The sequence below is a fragment of the Heptranchias perlo genome, chromosome 1, assembly GCF_035084215.1.
Source record: "Heptranchias perlo isolate sHepPer1 chromosome 1, sHepPer1.hap1, whole genome shotgun sequence".
Classification (NCBI taxonomy): domain Eukaryota; kingdom Metazoa; phylum Chordata; class Chondrichthyes; order Hexanchiformes; family Hexanchidae; genus Heptranchias; species Heptranchias perlo.
The window spans coordinates 50,394,361-50,410,412 of record NC_090325.1 but is presented as its reverse complement, the minus strand read 5'-3'; the positions used below and the strand labels follow the sequence as shown (position 1 = coordinate 50,410,412).

Below are 16,052 nucleotides of genomic sequence, written 5' to 3'. Positions count from 1 at the left end.
GGATGCAATGAAGGTTCTCTAGATTCAGGAACTGTCCCTCTAGATTGGAAAATTGCACATGTCACTCCGCTTTTTAAGAAAGGAGAGGGGGAAACCGGGGAATTATAGACCAGTTAGCCTAACATCTGTGTGGGGAAAATGCTGGAGTCTATAATTAAGGATAGGATGACTGAACACCAAGAATTTTCAGTTAATCAGAGAGCCAGCATGGATTTGTGAAAGGTAGGTCGTGCCTGACAAACCTGATTGAATTTTTTGAAGAGGTGACTAAAGTAGTGGACAGGGGAATGTCAATGGATGTTATTTATATGGACTTCCAGAAGGCATTTGATAAGGTCCCACCTAAGAGACTGTTAGCTAAGATAGAAGCCCATGGAATAGAGGGAAAAGTACAGACTTGGTTAGGAAGTTGGCTGAGCGAAAGGCGACAGAGAGTAGGGATAATGGGTAGGTACTCACATTGGCAGGATGTGACTAGTGGAGTGCCGCAGGGATCGGTCTTGGGGCCTCAATTATTCACAATATTTATTAACTACTTAGATGAAGGGATAGAAAGTCTCATATCTAAGTTTGCCGATGACACAAAGATTGGTGGCATTGTAAGCAGTGTAGATGAAAACATAAAATTACAAAGCGATATTGATTAGGTGAATGGGCAAAATTATGGCAAATGGAATTCAATGTAGACAAATGTGAGGTCATCCTCTTTGGATCAAAAAAGGATAGAACAGGGTACTTTCTAAATGGTAAAAAGTTAAAAACAGTGGATGTCCAAAGGGACTTAGGGGTTCAGGTACATAGATCATTGAAGTGTCATGAACAGGTGCAGAAAATAATCAAGAAGGCTTATGGAATGCTGGCCTTTATATCTAGAAGACTAGAGGACAAGGGGGCAGAAGTTATGCTGCAGCTATACAAAACCCTGGTTAGACCGCACCTGGGGTCTGTGAGCAGTTCTGGGCACCGCACCTTCGGAAGGACATATTGGCCTTGGAGGGAGTGCAGCGTAGGTTTACTAGAATGATACCCGGACTTCAAGGGTTAAGTTACAAAGAGAGATTACACAAATTGGGGTTGTATTCTCTAGAATTTAGAAGGTTATGGGGTGATCTGATCGAAGTTTATAAGATATTAAGGGGAACAGATAGGGTGGATAGAGAGAAACTATTTCCGCTGGTTGGGGAATTTAGGAGTAGGGGGCACAGTCTAAAAATTAGAGCCAGACCTTTCAGGAGCGAGATTAGAAAACATTTCTACACACAAAGGGTGGTAGAAGTTTGGAACTCTCTTCCTCAAACAGCAATTGATACTAGCTCAATTGCTAAATTTAAATGTGAGAGATAGCTTTTTGGCAACCAAAGGTATTAAGGGATATGGGCCAAAGGCAGGTATATGGAGTTAGATCACAGATCAGCCATGATCTTATCAAATGGCGGAGCAGGCACGAGGGGCTGAATGGCCTACTCCTGTTCCTATGTGTGGGTTGTCCTACGAGGAGAGATTGAGTAGAATCTTATATTCTCTGGAGTTGAGAAGAATATCATTAAAACGTATAAAATTCTGAGAGGGCTTGACAGAGTAGATGTTGAGAGGCCATTTCCCCTAGCTGGAGAGTTTAGAACTAGGGGTCATAGTGTCAGGATAAGGGGTCGGCCATTTAGGACCGAGATGAGAAAAAATTTCTTCACTCAGACAATTGTGAACCTTTGGAATTCTCTACCCAAGAGCTGTGGGTGCTTAGTCGCTGAGTATATTCGAAACTGAGATCAATAGATTTTTGGACACAGTGAATCAAGGGATATGGGGAAAGAGTGGGAAAGTGAAGTTGAGGTTGATGATCAACCATGATCTTATTGATGGCAGAGCAGGCTCGAGGAGCCATATGGCCTGCTCCTGCTCCTAATTCTTATGTTCTTCTGTGCTTCTAAAGGAAAATCAACTGGTGACCTACCCATTTAACCTTCACTTGGTCATTTCCACTAAATCAGCAATTTGAAGATCACTTCAGAAAAGAGTCCAAAAAGTAATTCCAATACAATATGGTCCTTACAGCAATCCATTCTTTCTAAAATAGCAACTTTGAATTTCAGCATTTTGTTGGTCTTTTCCCTGAAGATACAACACCTTCAAGACCTTGGTCAATCTTAATTAAGTAACAACTTCCCAAGTAATTTCAGTAAATAACTGTATTAAAGAATCCCTGCATTAAGAGGCTGTTCCATTCTTCATGCTTACAAGTGTTAAAGGAGAAGAATTTTAATGTACTTCTCTATGTATTGTTCAAGGACTCCTACACCACTGTCCATGAATACCAGAATTGTTCAGAAACATACTGTGAAGTTTTTTTTTTTAAGTAATATTACATATTTAAAATTTATTGGGAAGTGAACCAGTAAGACAGGCATTAATGAACAAGCCAGAGTTTTGCAACATAAACCTAGACAGATTAAACAAGCAGTTTTCTAATACCGGCAGCTACAATGGGATCTTTCAAATGTCAGTGTACCAAAATCTGCACTGCTCAGAAGATATGAATGGGCACTGTTGCCAGTACAAAAGTGTTTTGTTGAATAAACTTATTTACTTACCTGACTGCTATAAAAAGGACAAAACAAAGTTGTCACAGGGGTAACTGAGAAAGGATGGGACTGGGATCTTGAGGGTTAATTGTTGTTTTTCATTGTGCCATTAGATAGTGTGCAATAATCCTAGCAAATGGAATCTGCATCAGGAAAGGGTGGCGACACCTTGCCCCTTATTGAAGCCACCTGGAGATGTGCAACAGCAGTTCAGAGAAGACACACATACACCATAAAATTCAATTTATAATAACTAATTTTGAAACTCCTTTTGAATTCTTAATTTAGTACTGTATTTGTTGCAACGACCAATGTCAACATGAAGTAAATTTCTCTGAATGTAATCAGGTCATTTTTCTAGAGCAAAAACAAAATCGGGTCAATAGCAAAAATACTGTGATATAGAAAATGTTTGTACTCCAGCGCAGGACTGAGTGCGCTGCACCATCTGGGGTGCCGTCTTTCGGAGGAGACGTTAAGCCAAGGCCCCGTCTGCCCCCTCAGATTGACGTAAAAGATCCAATGACACTATTTAGAAGAGATGGGGAGTTCTTCCCGGTGTCCTGGCCAATATTTATCCCTCAAACATTACTAAAACAGATTATCTGGTCATTTTCACATTGCTGTTTGCGGGACCTTGCTGTACGTAAATTGGCTGCCACGTTTCCTACGTTACAACAGTGACTGCACTTCAAAAGTACTTCATTGTCAGTAAAGAGCTTTGGGACATCCTGAGGTGTGGAAGGCACTATATAAATGCAAGTCTTTCTTTTATAGTAATGATCTAAAATGATGTCAACTCTATTATGTGGAACTTCTCTAAATATTTCTGCAAGCAGTCTCAGTGCTGTATTTAGAGAAAAATACTGACCACAAAAGCCATCTAAAGGAGTCTTAAGCAGAGCAATATAAAACTTAACTCACATATGGCAATTCAATTCAAAATGTCCCTTAACAGTAAAAGGCAGACAATACTTGTGTCTTAGTTCCCAGGACATAGACTTTAGCTGCTCTTATACTGTGCTAGTGCTGTCTGATGTTTACTGGGGTTTCCTGGCCATCAACCTCTGGCAAATTTATTTTTGCTGTTATCAGCAGCTGCACCATGAGCAGAAAAATACAATATCTAAAAGTTATAAAAACCGCTTTTAAAACAGTTTGCATGAGCATTGTGGGCAATGGTCATGTGATTGGGCATGAAAGAAATGGAAGAGCTGCTTCAGCAGTAAGACTCTTCATATTTTGATGTAATAGCATATTTACTCAAAATATACTCTTAGCTGCATATTTTTTATGGTATACAACAATCGTAGTCAACTCTACTAGTATATTTAAAATCATGCAACAATAATTTTGCAATTCCGTGCTGTATTTTCTGCTGTGTCTTATTTCCCCCTGTATTTTTAATCTAGAGAACTAAATGCATTTTGTTCATATCTGTATAATTGTCTCACTAGTCACTATGTGAACAAACAAAATACTGAGTGGATAGAGTTGTCAAAATGTAATGCCATGCAATCAAATAGAGTGAAGGATCACATTGTCTTAATAGGTTCAATTAGGAAAAGGACAATTGAATAATGCTAGTGCCCCTTTTCTGTTGCAAAAGTGCGTCAGCAATTTTCATATTGCTGACCTATAATGAACCATCTCCAATATCAGGGAAGGGCCATGAGCTGAATGGTGAAGTTGCAGGAATGTAACCTTACAGCAATTGTGCATACACAATGCTCATCAGAAATCCATCTTATAGTAAAAAACAGGGTGACTTTGGTACAATACAAATGGCTTATGAGTAGCCTCAGGCCCAGAACCCTGCTTTTTCTAAATGAAATTATAATAATATGCAGGAGATTTCTAACAGATTCTTCTATACCAAGATCAATGTAAACAGTGAGTTACAATGCTTCCATATTAAATCCTGAAAGTCAAAATATGTGCAACTAATTTATAGGAACAAATTAAAATGTCAAGAGTTAATGCTTGCTATTTTCCAAGTACAATCATTCTCATTATGTGCACATTGACAGTAGCAGTGATGTACGTTTAGTCAAACCACTTCTAGCAGTCATGGTCTGAGTTTCCTGAGATGCTACACATGGTCCAATTAAGTAACCTATTTAATTCAAAAAGAGAAACCTGAGCCACATATTCACACCCGTACATTCAAATACTCAAGATCATATAATCAAGACAAGGCTGCAATATCAGGTCCTAACATGAACACAATTTGTTTTAAACATGAAAACATAACTTTCCTCATTAAAAGTCCCTACTTTAATTTCAACTTTCTGAATAACTAGTTTTCTCCGAAAATTCACCACCAGATATTTATTGAACATGTGCACACACACACATTCAAATCCCATGGGTTCAACATTTAAGTGGATTTGCAAAGCCACATCCGAGTTAGTTACGTTTTTCAGAAATTAGGCTAAATCTATTATTTCATATCTTGCGTATATAGGATATAGTCACAGTCTTATTTTGACAGGTGAGATATAAAGCTACAATTTGTAGCAGCTTAGTTATATCCATCCTACAGATTACACATAATGGGTTAAACTTAGCAATAGTTCAAGAGGGGATGCATTTGTTTTTTGTTAAATACAATCAAATTTCCATTTTTGGCATTCTTGAAAGTGTGTTTTTGGCAAGAGCTTTCAGCTCCTGCTGGAGTAGTTTTGGCTCTCCATTTGCTAGTTGTAAATTACTATCCCTCTTTGAACTTTGAATTAAAATACTTTCATTGCCCATTAAGATCATAATCAAAATGGTAGGTTGGGAATTATTAAACTGTTTGCTTTAACAATGTAAACTTTTCATTAAAGTGCAAGGGTCCTTGGAGGATTTAATTATAACTACCTCTATTTTTTTTTATTCGTTCATTGGCTGGCGAGGCCGGCATTTATTGCCCATCCCTAATTGCCCTTGAGAAGGTGGCGGTGAGCCGCCTTCTTGAACCGCTGCAGTCCGTGTGGTGAAGGTTCTCCCACAGTGCTGTTGGGAAGGGAGTTCCAGGATTTTGACCCAGCAATGATGAAGGAACAGCGATATATTTCCAAGTCGGGATGGTGTGTGACTTGGAGGGGATCGTGCAGGTGATGTTGTTCCCATGTACCTGCTGCTCTTGTCCTTCTAGGTGGTAGAGGTCGTGAGTTTGGGGTGCTGTCAAAGAAGCCTTGGCGAGTTCCTGCAGTGCATCCTGTGGACAGTACACACTGCAGCCACTGTGCACCGGTGGTGAAGGAAGTGAATGTTCAGGGTGGTGGATGGGGTGCCAATCAAGCAGGCTGCTTTGTCCTGGATGGTGTCAAGCTTCTTGAGTGTTGTTGGAGCTGCACCCATCCAGGCAAGTGGAGAGTATTCCATCACACTCCTGACTTGTACCTTGTAGATGGTGGAAAGGCTTTGGGGAGTCAGGAGGTGAGTCACTCGCCGCAGAATACCCAGCCTCTGGCCTGCTCTTGCAGCCACAGTATTTATATGGCTGGTCCAGTTAAGTTTCTGGTCAATGGTGACCTCCAGGATGTTGATGGTGGGGGATTTGGCGATGGTAATGCAGTTGAATGTCACGGGAGGTGGTTGAACTCTCTCGTTGGAGGTGGTCATTGCCTGGCACTTGTCTGGCGCAAATGTTACTTGCCACTTATCAGCCCAAGCCTGGATGTTGTACAGGTCTTGCTGCATGCGGGCTCGGACTGGTTCATTATCTGAGAGGTTGCGAATGGAACTGAACACTGCAATCAGCGAGCATCCCCATTTCTGACCTTATGATGGAGGGAAGGTCATTGATGAAGCAGCTGAAGATGGTTGGGCCTAGGACACTGCCCTGAGGAACTCCTGCAGCAATGTCCTGGGGCTGTGATGATTGGCCACCAACCACCACTACCATCTTCCTTTGTGCTAGGTATGATTCCAGCCACTGGAGAGTTTTCCCCCTGATTCCCATTGACTTCAATTTTACTCGGGCTCCTTGGTGCCACACTCAGTCAAATGCTGCCTTGATGTCAAGGGCAGTCACTCTCACCTCACCTCTGGAATTCAGCTCTTTTGTCCATGTTTGCACCAAGGCTGTAATGAGGTCTGGTGCCGAGTGGTCATGGCGGAATCCAAACTGAGCATCGGTGAGCAGGTTATTGGTGAGTAAGTGCCGCTTGATAGCACTGTCGACGACACCTTCCATCACTTTGCTGATGATTGAGAGTGGACTGATGGGGTGGTAATTGGCCGGATTGGATTTGTCCTGCTTTTGCGGACAGGACAGGACATACCTGGGCAATTTTCCACATTGTCTGGTAGATGCTAGCAAATCAACACTTACACAATACAGAGATGTGTTTCACTATTGTGTTCCAACTCATATGAAATGTGTTTATTGAAATATGTTCTACAGTACAATTTACCCATTTCAATACATAGGTATATATACTGCCTGTCTGAATATTTGCATTTTGATAGAATGAATGAAGAGAGGCAATATAATCTAAATGGTGCAGGGACAGAGACCTGGGGGTGTATACATACAAATCTTTGAAGATGGCAGGACAAGTTGAGATGGCTGTTAAAAAAGCATACGGGATCCTTGGCTTTATAACAGAGGCATAGAGAGTACAAAAGCAAGGAAGTTATTATGCTAAACCAGCTGGAGTATTATTTCCAATTCTGGGAACTACACTTTAAAGCCTTGACATTCTTCCTCGAGAGGGTGCAGAGGAAATTTACTAGAATGGTACCAGGGATGCGGGACTTCAGTTACGTGGAGACACTAGAGAAGCTGCGTTTGTTCTCTTTAGAGCAGAGAAGGTTAAGGGGAGATTTAATAGAGGTGGTCAAAATCATGATGGGTTTTGATAAATGAGAAACTGTTTCCAGCGGCAGAAGGGTCAGTGATCAGAGGTCACAGATTTAAGATAATTGACAAAAGAACCAAAGGCACGATGAGGAGAATTTTTTTTAGGCAGCAAGTTATGATGATCTGGAATGCACTGCCTGAAAGGGTGGTGGAAGCAGATTGAAAAATAACTTTCAAAAGGGAATTGGATAAATACTTGAAGGGGAAAAATAAGCAGGGCTATGGGGAAAGGGCAGGGGAATCGAACTAATTGGATAGCTCCTTCAAAGAGCCAGCACAGGCATGATGAGCCGAATGGCCTCCTTCTGTACTGTATCATTCTATGATTCTACAGTTTAGCCATTTCAGTTTGATGGTCCTTCAGATTCAATGGCAATATGTGCCAGTACACACTGGTAAAGGTTTTCAAACCTATAGCAAAAAGCAAAAGGGGAAAGGAAGAAATAAAAATTTACAAGTAAAATTATTCACAGGATTAAAAATAGTATAATGTTTGAACTCAGCATTACAATCTTGTCACTTGAATGAGTAATCAAAGATGTCTTCGAATCTAGACATGATACAGATTAGCCATATACTATTCAGACAACACTGAAATATCTACGGGAAAGAAAAGTAAGCAAAATAATCTAAAATACTTCAGTAAAAATAAACTCAACATTATTCCCTGATGTAATCAAAGCACTGGTTGTTCAATTTAAAAACATTTTTTACTCCTCCTTAATCATTTCATCATGAAAGATGAAGGTTTTCAGACAAGATATGTGAACTGTTCTAGATTCAATTGGATCACAAACCATTCCTTCACTGATATAATCCAAGCTGAAGCACAATTTCCATCTTTACTGGACACTTTGATGAAAAGTGTAGGCTTGACTGAGAAAATGCAACGGTAAGCCAGTTTTATAGTTTGGCAATTCTAGGGCCTCCACCCTCAACTGTATCGAGCATTCATTTCATCTTGTGTCACATGCAAGGGCAATTCTGTGTTCGTGCACTCTCAGTGAGCACAGGTCAGAGAATTGGGGCTACAACAATGCAGCCGCCTCTCTGACACAGTGTCGCTCCCTGCTGGATTACCCCTAATGACTGAATGGCATCTCTACTGGCTGCACAAAAAATTCAATAAACTGTGGTGCAATCCTTCTTGCCCATTTTAAATAGTTGTAAAACTAACTGTTGAGCACCATTCCAAAAAAACACGTACAAACAGTAGGAATTATCCCTCTCCTTTGGCAGGTCTACCACTGTGAACCCCATTCCCCATTTTGGCCCTAATACCTCAGCAATCTATAATCTGTGTCAAATGCAATAAACTCAAGTATATTTGGCACAGCGTGGATCAGCAGGACTCGCAAAATTAAAAGAATTGAAGTTTTTTTTTATAAAAAAAAGTGAAAAGGGGAGTATATTGAATTAATTCAAAACTGATCAATAGTTGAACTTTTTTTTGCCAACGTGCAGCTGTACTAATTAAGGAAAAAAGTACACATCCGTTAGTTACAGAACCTGACAAAACACGGGTGGTTAGCTATAGAAAAAGGCAACAGTTCGCAAAGACTATTTTAAGCGCTGCTCAAACACCTTTTCAATGAACAATGCAAGTTTTCCATTTAGTATAAGAAACCACATATGTCTAAGCAAGGTGTTCTGGTCTACAGAGCATAGTTCTGGTGGGGGGGGGGTGGAGATTACATATACACAATGGACAATGTAGTCCCAGGCATATTTGGCAATGGGCCGCATGAGTTTTATTTTTGGATAACTTGTTTTTTTTTCCCCTTCAACAGTATGTTACAGATAGGACAATCTCAACATTTAAAAGAAATATCTGCAAGGTTAAGATTGTTGAGGCTAAGTGCTAGAGACTCAAAACCCACAACACTGCATGTGCAAAACTGAGGACAGACAAGGTGGTGTAAATATAATCAACGAAACAAGGGCAAGAGTCACAATAAAGTTGAAACAGCACACGGAACCTAGCATTGTAAATTCTCTGCAATTTCATACTGCACAAGCTTTTGCCACAGAAAATGGTGGCCTTGATGCAGTAGAAATACTAGAGAAACAAGATCAGCAATAAAATAAAACATATTGACACTAAGTCCACATATGCACAGATATGCAGCATTCCGAAGCAATTGCCAGGTATTTTGCCAAATGTAAGGGAAGTATTACTTTACGAAGTCTACTATTCACTTCCTTCCAGAAAATGATAGACCAGGATAGGCCCAACCGTCTTCAGCTGCTTCATCAATGACCTTCCCTCCATCACAAGGTCAGAAGCGGGGATGTTCGCTGATGATTCCACTGTTCGATTACATTCACAACCCCTCAGATAATGAAACAGTCCGTGCCCGCATGCAGCAAGACCTGAACAACGTCCAGGCTTGGAATGATAAGTGGCAAGTAACATTCATGCCAGCCAAGTGCCAGGCATTGCCCATCTCCAATAAGAGTCCAACCACCTCCCCTTGACATTCAACGGCATGCTCATCGCCGAATCCCTCACCATCAACATCCTGGGGGTCACCATTGACCAGAAACTTAACTGGACCAACCACATAAATACTACAGCTACAAAAGCAGGTCAGAGGCTGGGTATTCTGCGGCGAATGACTCACCTCCTGACTCCCCAAAGCCTGTCCACCATCTACAAGGCACAAATCAGGAGTGTGATGGAATACTCTCCACTTGCCTGGATGAGTGCAGCTCCAACACTCAAGAAGCTCTACACCATCCAGGACAAAGCAGCCCGCTTGATTGGCAGCCGATCCACCACCCTAAACATTCACTCCCTTCACCACCGGCGCACTGTGGCTGCAGTGTGTATTATCTACAGGATGCACTGCAGCAACTCGCCAAGGCTTCTTCGACAGCACCTCCCAAAACCCACGACCTCTATCACCTAGAAGGACAAGGGCAGCAGGTACATGGGAACACCATCTCCATGTTCCCCTCCAAGTCACACACCATCCAGACTTTGAAATATATCGCTGCTCCTTCATTGTCACAGGGTCAAAATCCTGGAACTCCCTTCCTAACAGCACTGTGGGAGAACCTTCACCACACGGACTGCAGCAGTTCAAGAAGGCAGCTCACCACCTCAAGGGCAATTAGGGATGGGCAATAAATGCGGGCCTTGACAGTGACGCCCACATCCCATGAATGAATAAAAAAAAGTGTTTATGAATTAGCATTCAATTGAAATCAAGATGAGTACAATTACCATCTCTTCTAGGGAGGGGGCAAATTAGAACACTTATAATTAAAGATTTTCTGAAACCTTGCGGTGTATTTTTAAAAAATAAATGTTCTATTTCATCAATAGATTAACTTCCATCCCTTTTAGTGTACTTCCCACATCTGTTACAATTTTTAACTTCTCCCCAGAAGTCCCCTTTTTACATTAGTATACAGTATGCAATTTTCACAGCCTAATCCGTTTTGTGAAATATTTTACACATTGTAACATAACAGATCTTTTACAGCATTGTTGCAATGTTCTAAAAACATCTACCCAGAGAAGATGTGGTCGCTGTGCCTAGTAACAGAAGTCTGCAACTTGCAAAGCTTTAAATGGTTTCTGATGGTAAACGATCTAATTTTTCTCAATGCCTTATTTATTTCAAGAACAAACAAACTTTTCTTTATATAGCCTTTCACACCCTTGGGATGTCTTAAAATATTTTGTTACGTGTTTAAAGTGCAGTCACTATTAGACAGGCAAATCTAACAGCAACCTCTGCTCACAGCAAGGCCTCTCAAAGTGCAAATGAAATGAATGACTAATTAACCTATTCTTAGAAAGAATATTGGCCAAGACACACAACTCCCTGATTTTCTTCAAATAGTGCCATGGGATTATTTACATCTACTTGAACCACTGAAAAGGAACAGTGTATCATTTTAATGCATCATTAAAAAGACAGCACCTCCAACTATACAGTACTTCCTCACTTTATAAATTATTTATACTCAGCAGGTTCACACTTTTAACCTAACGCAGTCAAGATCAAATAAATATTTAGCTTTAAACCCACTTATCAAGATTTTTCATTTTCAGAGTAGGGGAAGTTCTGTTCTTGAAAATGTCTGATACCTTGTGGATAAAATGAATCAAACCTGAAGTCTAGTTTCTCCTCTACAAAAACGAATATCTTTTTAAAACACTATGGGGCTAGAAAGCAATCTTCCTAAACAGGATACAAATTTGTGCGCGTCTCAGAGAAAAAAATAACACACGTGGATGGATGAATAGATAGAAAGGGATATAATACTGCAACTTTCAGACCAAAGGGAGACATTTTGAAAATAAGATTTAGTGAGTCAAAGCAGCATTAAAGAATGAAGGTCAAAAGTCAAGGCAAAGCACACCGTTTACATTTATCAGGACACTAGAGCTTTGACTCTAGCACTTGAAAATACTATTGTACACTGTACAGTCTTACCTGTTAGGAATAAATAGGAAAGTGAGTTTCCCAGCTTCCAGTCTTCTGATCAAGACCACAGGCCTCTCCAGCTTTAGCTCTGAGCAAAGAAATAAAAAGATTAAATTACACCAAAGAGAAAAAATGACAACTTTCAAACGGTTCTTCAAAATATGGGCAGTGTACTTACTACTGGTTTCCATATTCCATTATTGAAGTGCAAATAAATTTAAGAAAAAGTGAGGTGCAATGTTGTGTTGTAATTTGAAACGCCAATGCACAGTGCCATAAGAGCAGATTCTATGAAAATGGCTAATTAAGGTGCCGTAACAATAATAAAGTTGGTGTATTTGTCAAACAAATGGTACCAATCTCCTCGCAAAATGCTAAACTGCTTTTCGCCTACATACGCTCCTTTCAGATAATGCTGTCTGTATTGCTTTTCCTTTTCGTTAGGTGTTCAGATACTTAAACAGCAAATGCCTTCCCTATATTGGAAACGTCATATTTTTAGTTAAAACATCATGTTACACTATTTGAAGTAGTCAGCAAAAGTCTGAAATGGAATAGTAGCAAAATGACAAGTAGAAAACATTATATATGCTTGTTAATGACAACTCATCTGTGCTCACTTTTTCACTATCAATCTAGGACCAATACTCACTGTGTCTTTGAGGCCCAAGAAGGAAAGTGAAGTTAATTGAGCACATTATAAAAATGAAGCCAACACAGAGTGCTGGGTTTTCTTCAAATGTGGTACCACCAATCTAGGCCAGGGAGAACTAATGGCAGAGATGGGCCCTTTCCTGCAACTCTCTAGCGTACCTCCAGCTGAAGGTATGGGGTGTCAACAAGTCCACAGATATCATCACACTCTGTTTGAATGGTGCAGAAAGGCACCCATCTCTGGACAGTTATCACTCCTCAGTCAAAGAAACTCAGCTCTTGCATGTAGTTTGAAGTCCAACACTTGTCATCCATTTTTTAAAAAAACTTTAGTGAAAGGGTAAAAGCCAGGAACATCAAGTACTTGGTCTTAGATAATTCAAAAGAACTTTGGAAAAAAGCTAACAATTTACAGAATTGCTCATCTAAATGGATGCACTGGAGTAACATGCAATTATCACTGCCTGCAACGTGACTAGTCTGCTTACAGAACGAAAGAAAGTGCTTTTTCCTCTCACCTCTCTTCCACCTTCCTACCCAAGTCAATGCTGAGCAGTTGCTGAGAACACAATGTTCTCAAATCTTTAAAGAAAAAGGCAAGACCAATCACACCCAGTATTGTTACTAACATTTCAGTGAAGTAATAGGTGAGTGAAATGTTTTGTATCAAATTTACTTCACCACACAAAAAATATCAGCAGTGCAATTAGGTATTTTGTCCTTTTAAACTTAGGTTGGCTGTCTTGTCAAGTCTTTCAGAAATATCTCAAGGAGCTTTACATAGACACAAGATCCCACAAACATCAATGAAATTATGAGTTTTTGGTGACACTGGTTGAGGACACCTGGAGGACTCAGTGTTCAACAGTGCTATTGGATCTTGACTGCCAACTAAACTGCCGAATCTGGCAGTCGGGACCTTGGTCTAACATTTCATCCAAAAAATAGCATCTCTGCCAATGCAGTACTCCGTGAGTACTGCACACGAGTGTCAGCCTTTATTATGTGCTTATAATTTATAACCCAAAACCTTTTGACCTAGAGGCACATGTGCTATCAACTGAATCACACTGACCCTAAACAATCATTGAGATAATGAACTAAGAGCATCAAACGAGGGCAATGGCACATTGAATATTACTCTTTCCCTTCCCTCCTCCCCCCCCCCATAGTGTATTGGTATTAATATGCTAAATAAACCTAGTGACAGTACTGTTAAAGAATAATCATCTACTACTACATGAACTTCACCAATTAAAGGACCCATAAAAATATTTAATTCAATGCTTCCTGAAGACATTCTACAGGGATTATTTCCACAATGTATTTTGCTACACAATAAATTGCGTGACTTGCTGAGTATTTCCAGCGTTTTCTGTTTTTATTACAAGACAACTATCTTCATCTTATCAAATCCCATTTTTAGCTAATCAAACGGGTATAGCAGTGCAATGGTTCTGTTACTGGACTAGTAATCCAGAGGACACGAGTTCAAATCCCACCATGGCAGTTTGAGAATTTGAATTCAGCTTTTCTTTTTTTTAAAAATGGTCCGGTGTCAGTAAAAGGGACCATAAAGTTGTCAGAAAAACCCAACCGGTTCACTAATTATATAGGTTATCAAAAACTCACAGGAAACCAAGAACAATACAATCCATCTTCAGCTTATCAAACGCCATTTTAGGGAAGGAAACCTGCCGTCCTTAGCCGGTCTGGCCTACATGTGACTTCAATCCCACACCAATGTGGCTAACTGTTAAACTGCTCTCTGAAGTGGCGTAGTAAGTCACTAAGTTGTATCAAACTGCTATGAGGTTCAAGAAGGCCCATTACCTTCGCAACCAGGAACAGCAAGTGAATAATCCTTCCACCTTTCTCCAAGAAAACTATCTCAAAGTTATTTCAAGACTATTGGTAGATTTTTTTTAAATGCAATTTTGGCCCTAGCCATTTAAAAGACTTGTGTATGTGAATCCCCAGGTCTCACTATTCCAGCACCTCCTTTAAAATTGGGTGTAATATTCCCCTGTCTGAACACCATCCACTCCTTTGATTGCTGTGATTATCTCTCTTCCGAGGTGTGATAATGGGCAGTTGGAAAGATTATCTGTAATCACCAGGCGTTGTTCTGTGACTATATATGCGGTACCTTTAGGGAACCCTGCACTCACCTGACGAAGGAGGAAAGCTCCGAAAGCTTGTGATTTCAAATAAAGCTGTTGGACTATAACCTGGTGCTGTAAGACTCCTTACATTTAAAATTGTACCATTTAGTTTACATTGCCTCTGCTCATTATTCCTCCCAAAATGTATCACTTCACACTTCTCTACGTTAAATTTCATCTGCCATGTGCGTGCCCATTTCACCCATCTTTCTGGCATTCTGCTGGCTGAAATGAGACAATTGTTAAGCACCATAATTTTTACCGTACTAGCATTTATAGTATTCAAATAAAAATACATCTTCACAAAATGAGTCCAATTGTCTAACAGAACATATTCATAGAATCATACAGCACAGAAGGAGGCCAATCAGCCCATCTTGCCCATGCTGGCTCTTTTAAAGAGCTATCCAATTAGTCCCACTCCCCTACTCTTTCCCCATAGCCCTGCAATTTTTTTCCTTTTCAAGTATATATCCAATTCCCTTTTGAAAGTTTCTTTTAAATCTTCTTCCACCACCCTTTCAGATAGTGCATTCCAGATAATAACAACTCGCTGCGTAAAAAATGTCTCCTCATTGGTTCTTTTGCCAATTATCGTAAATATATATTATAACTGCTTAATTCATAATAAGCACACTTAAGTGTAATTCTCAGAATTAATGGATCCCAAAATTATGTTAGGTATAGCTTTTCAAAAAAAAAATTCTAAAACAAAAATATAACTACTTTTAATGCAAAAAAATTATTAAATTATAGCATTTAATACATATTTCATGAAAACACAAACATGTCTAGAGTGTACAAATGTAGTATTAAAACAAAACTGCTTTCTGGAGGTGGGGCAAATACAGGGCAGTATCTAAACCAGTAATTTTCGAGTTGTAGTTCAAAGAAGTGCCCAAGTCTGCTACTATATCCTGCAGTTAACATATTCTGTTGAAATAAAAAGCTTGCTGTACAATTATTTTACTTACATTTTTAAAATAGTTATTTGCCAAAACAGAATTGCTCTCTTCTCACCTCCCCAACTTTTTCCAGAAGCAATGCTAGCTTCAGTGGCATTTAAGAGCTAAAAATATCCCCATTGCACATGCACTCACACAGCATTACAAAAAGATCAGCTGGTCATGGATCATGATTGCCTGACAATGTTGGGATGAGCTAACTGTCTGCCAGACTAGTAATGTAACTTGGAATGTTTGGAAGAACATCCTGTGCCTTTTTCTTGAGAGAGATCTGGTGTTTCTGTATATGATTAGGCCCATAAACATACATGCAACCAATGTATTTCTGTTCCTTAAAAGGGTGCTTGGGCTGTTCCAACTACTTTTTAAAACTCCAATAGGGATAGGGTTTG

The 16,052-nt window shown here is 39.8% G+C and overlaps 1 protein-coding gene across 3 annotated transcripts in view; it reads right to left on the bottom strand.

The window, feature by feature from the left end:
* Positions 1 to 16,052, bottom strand: part of tln1 (talin 1) — a 241,293-nt gene that overhangs the window by 155,894 nt on the left and 69,347 nt on the right. For all 3 annotated transcript variants that reach the window (XM_067984951.1, XM_067984967.1, XM_067984959.1), the window contains exon 2: positions 11,886 to 11,964. The gene's annotated coding sequence lies outside the window, so the exon portion shown is untranslated. The remainder of the gene's footprint in view (positions 1 to 11,885; positions 11,965 to 16,052) is intronic.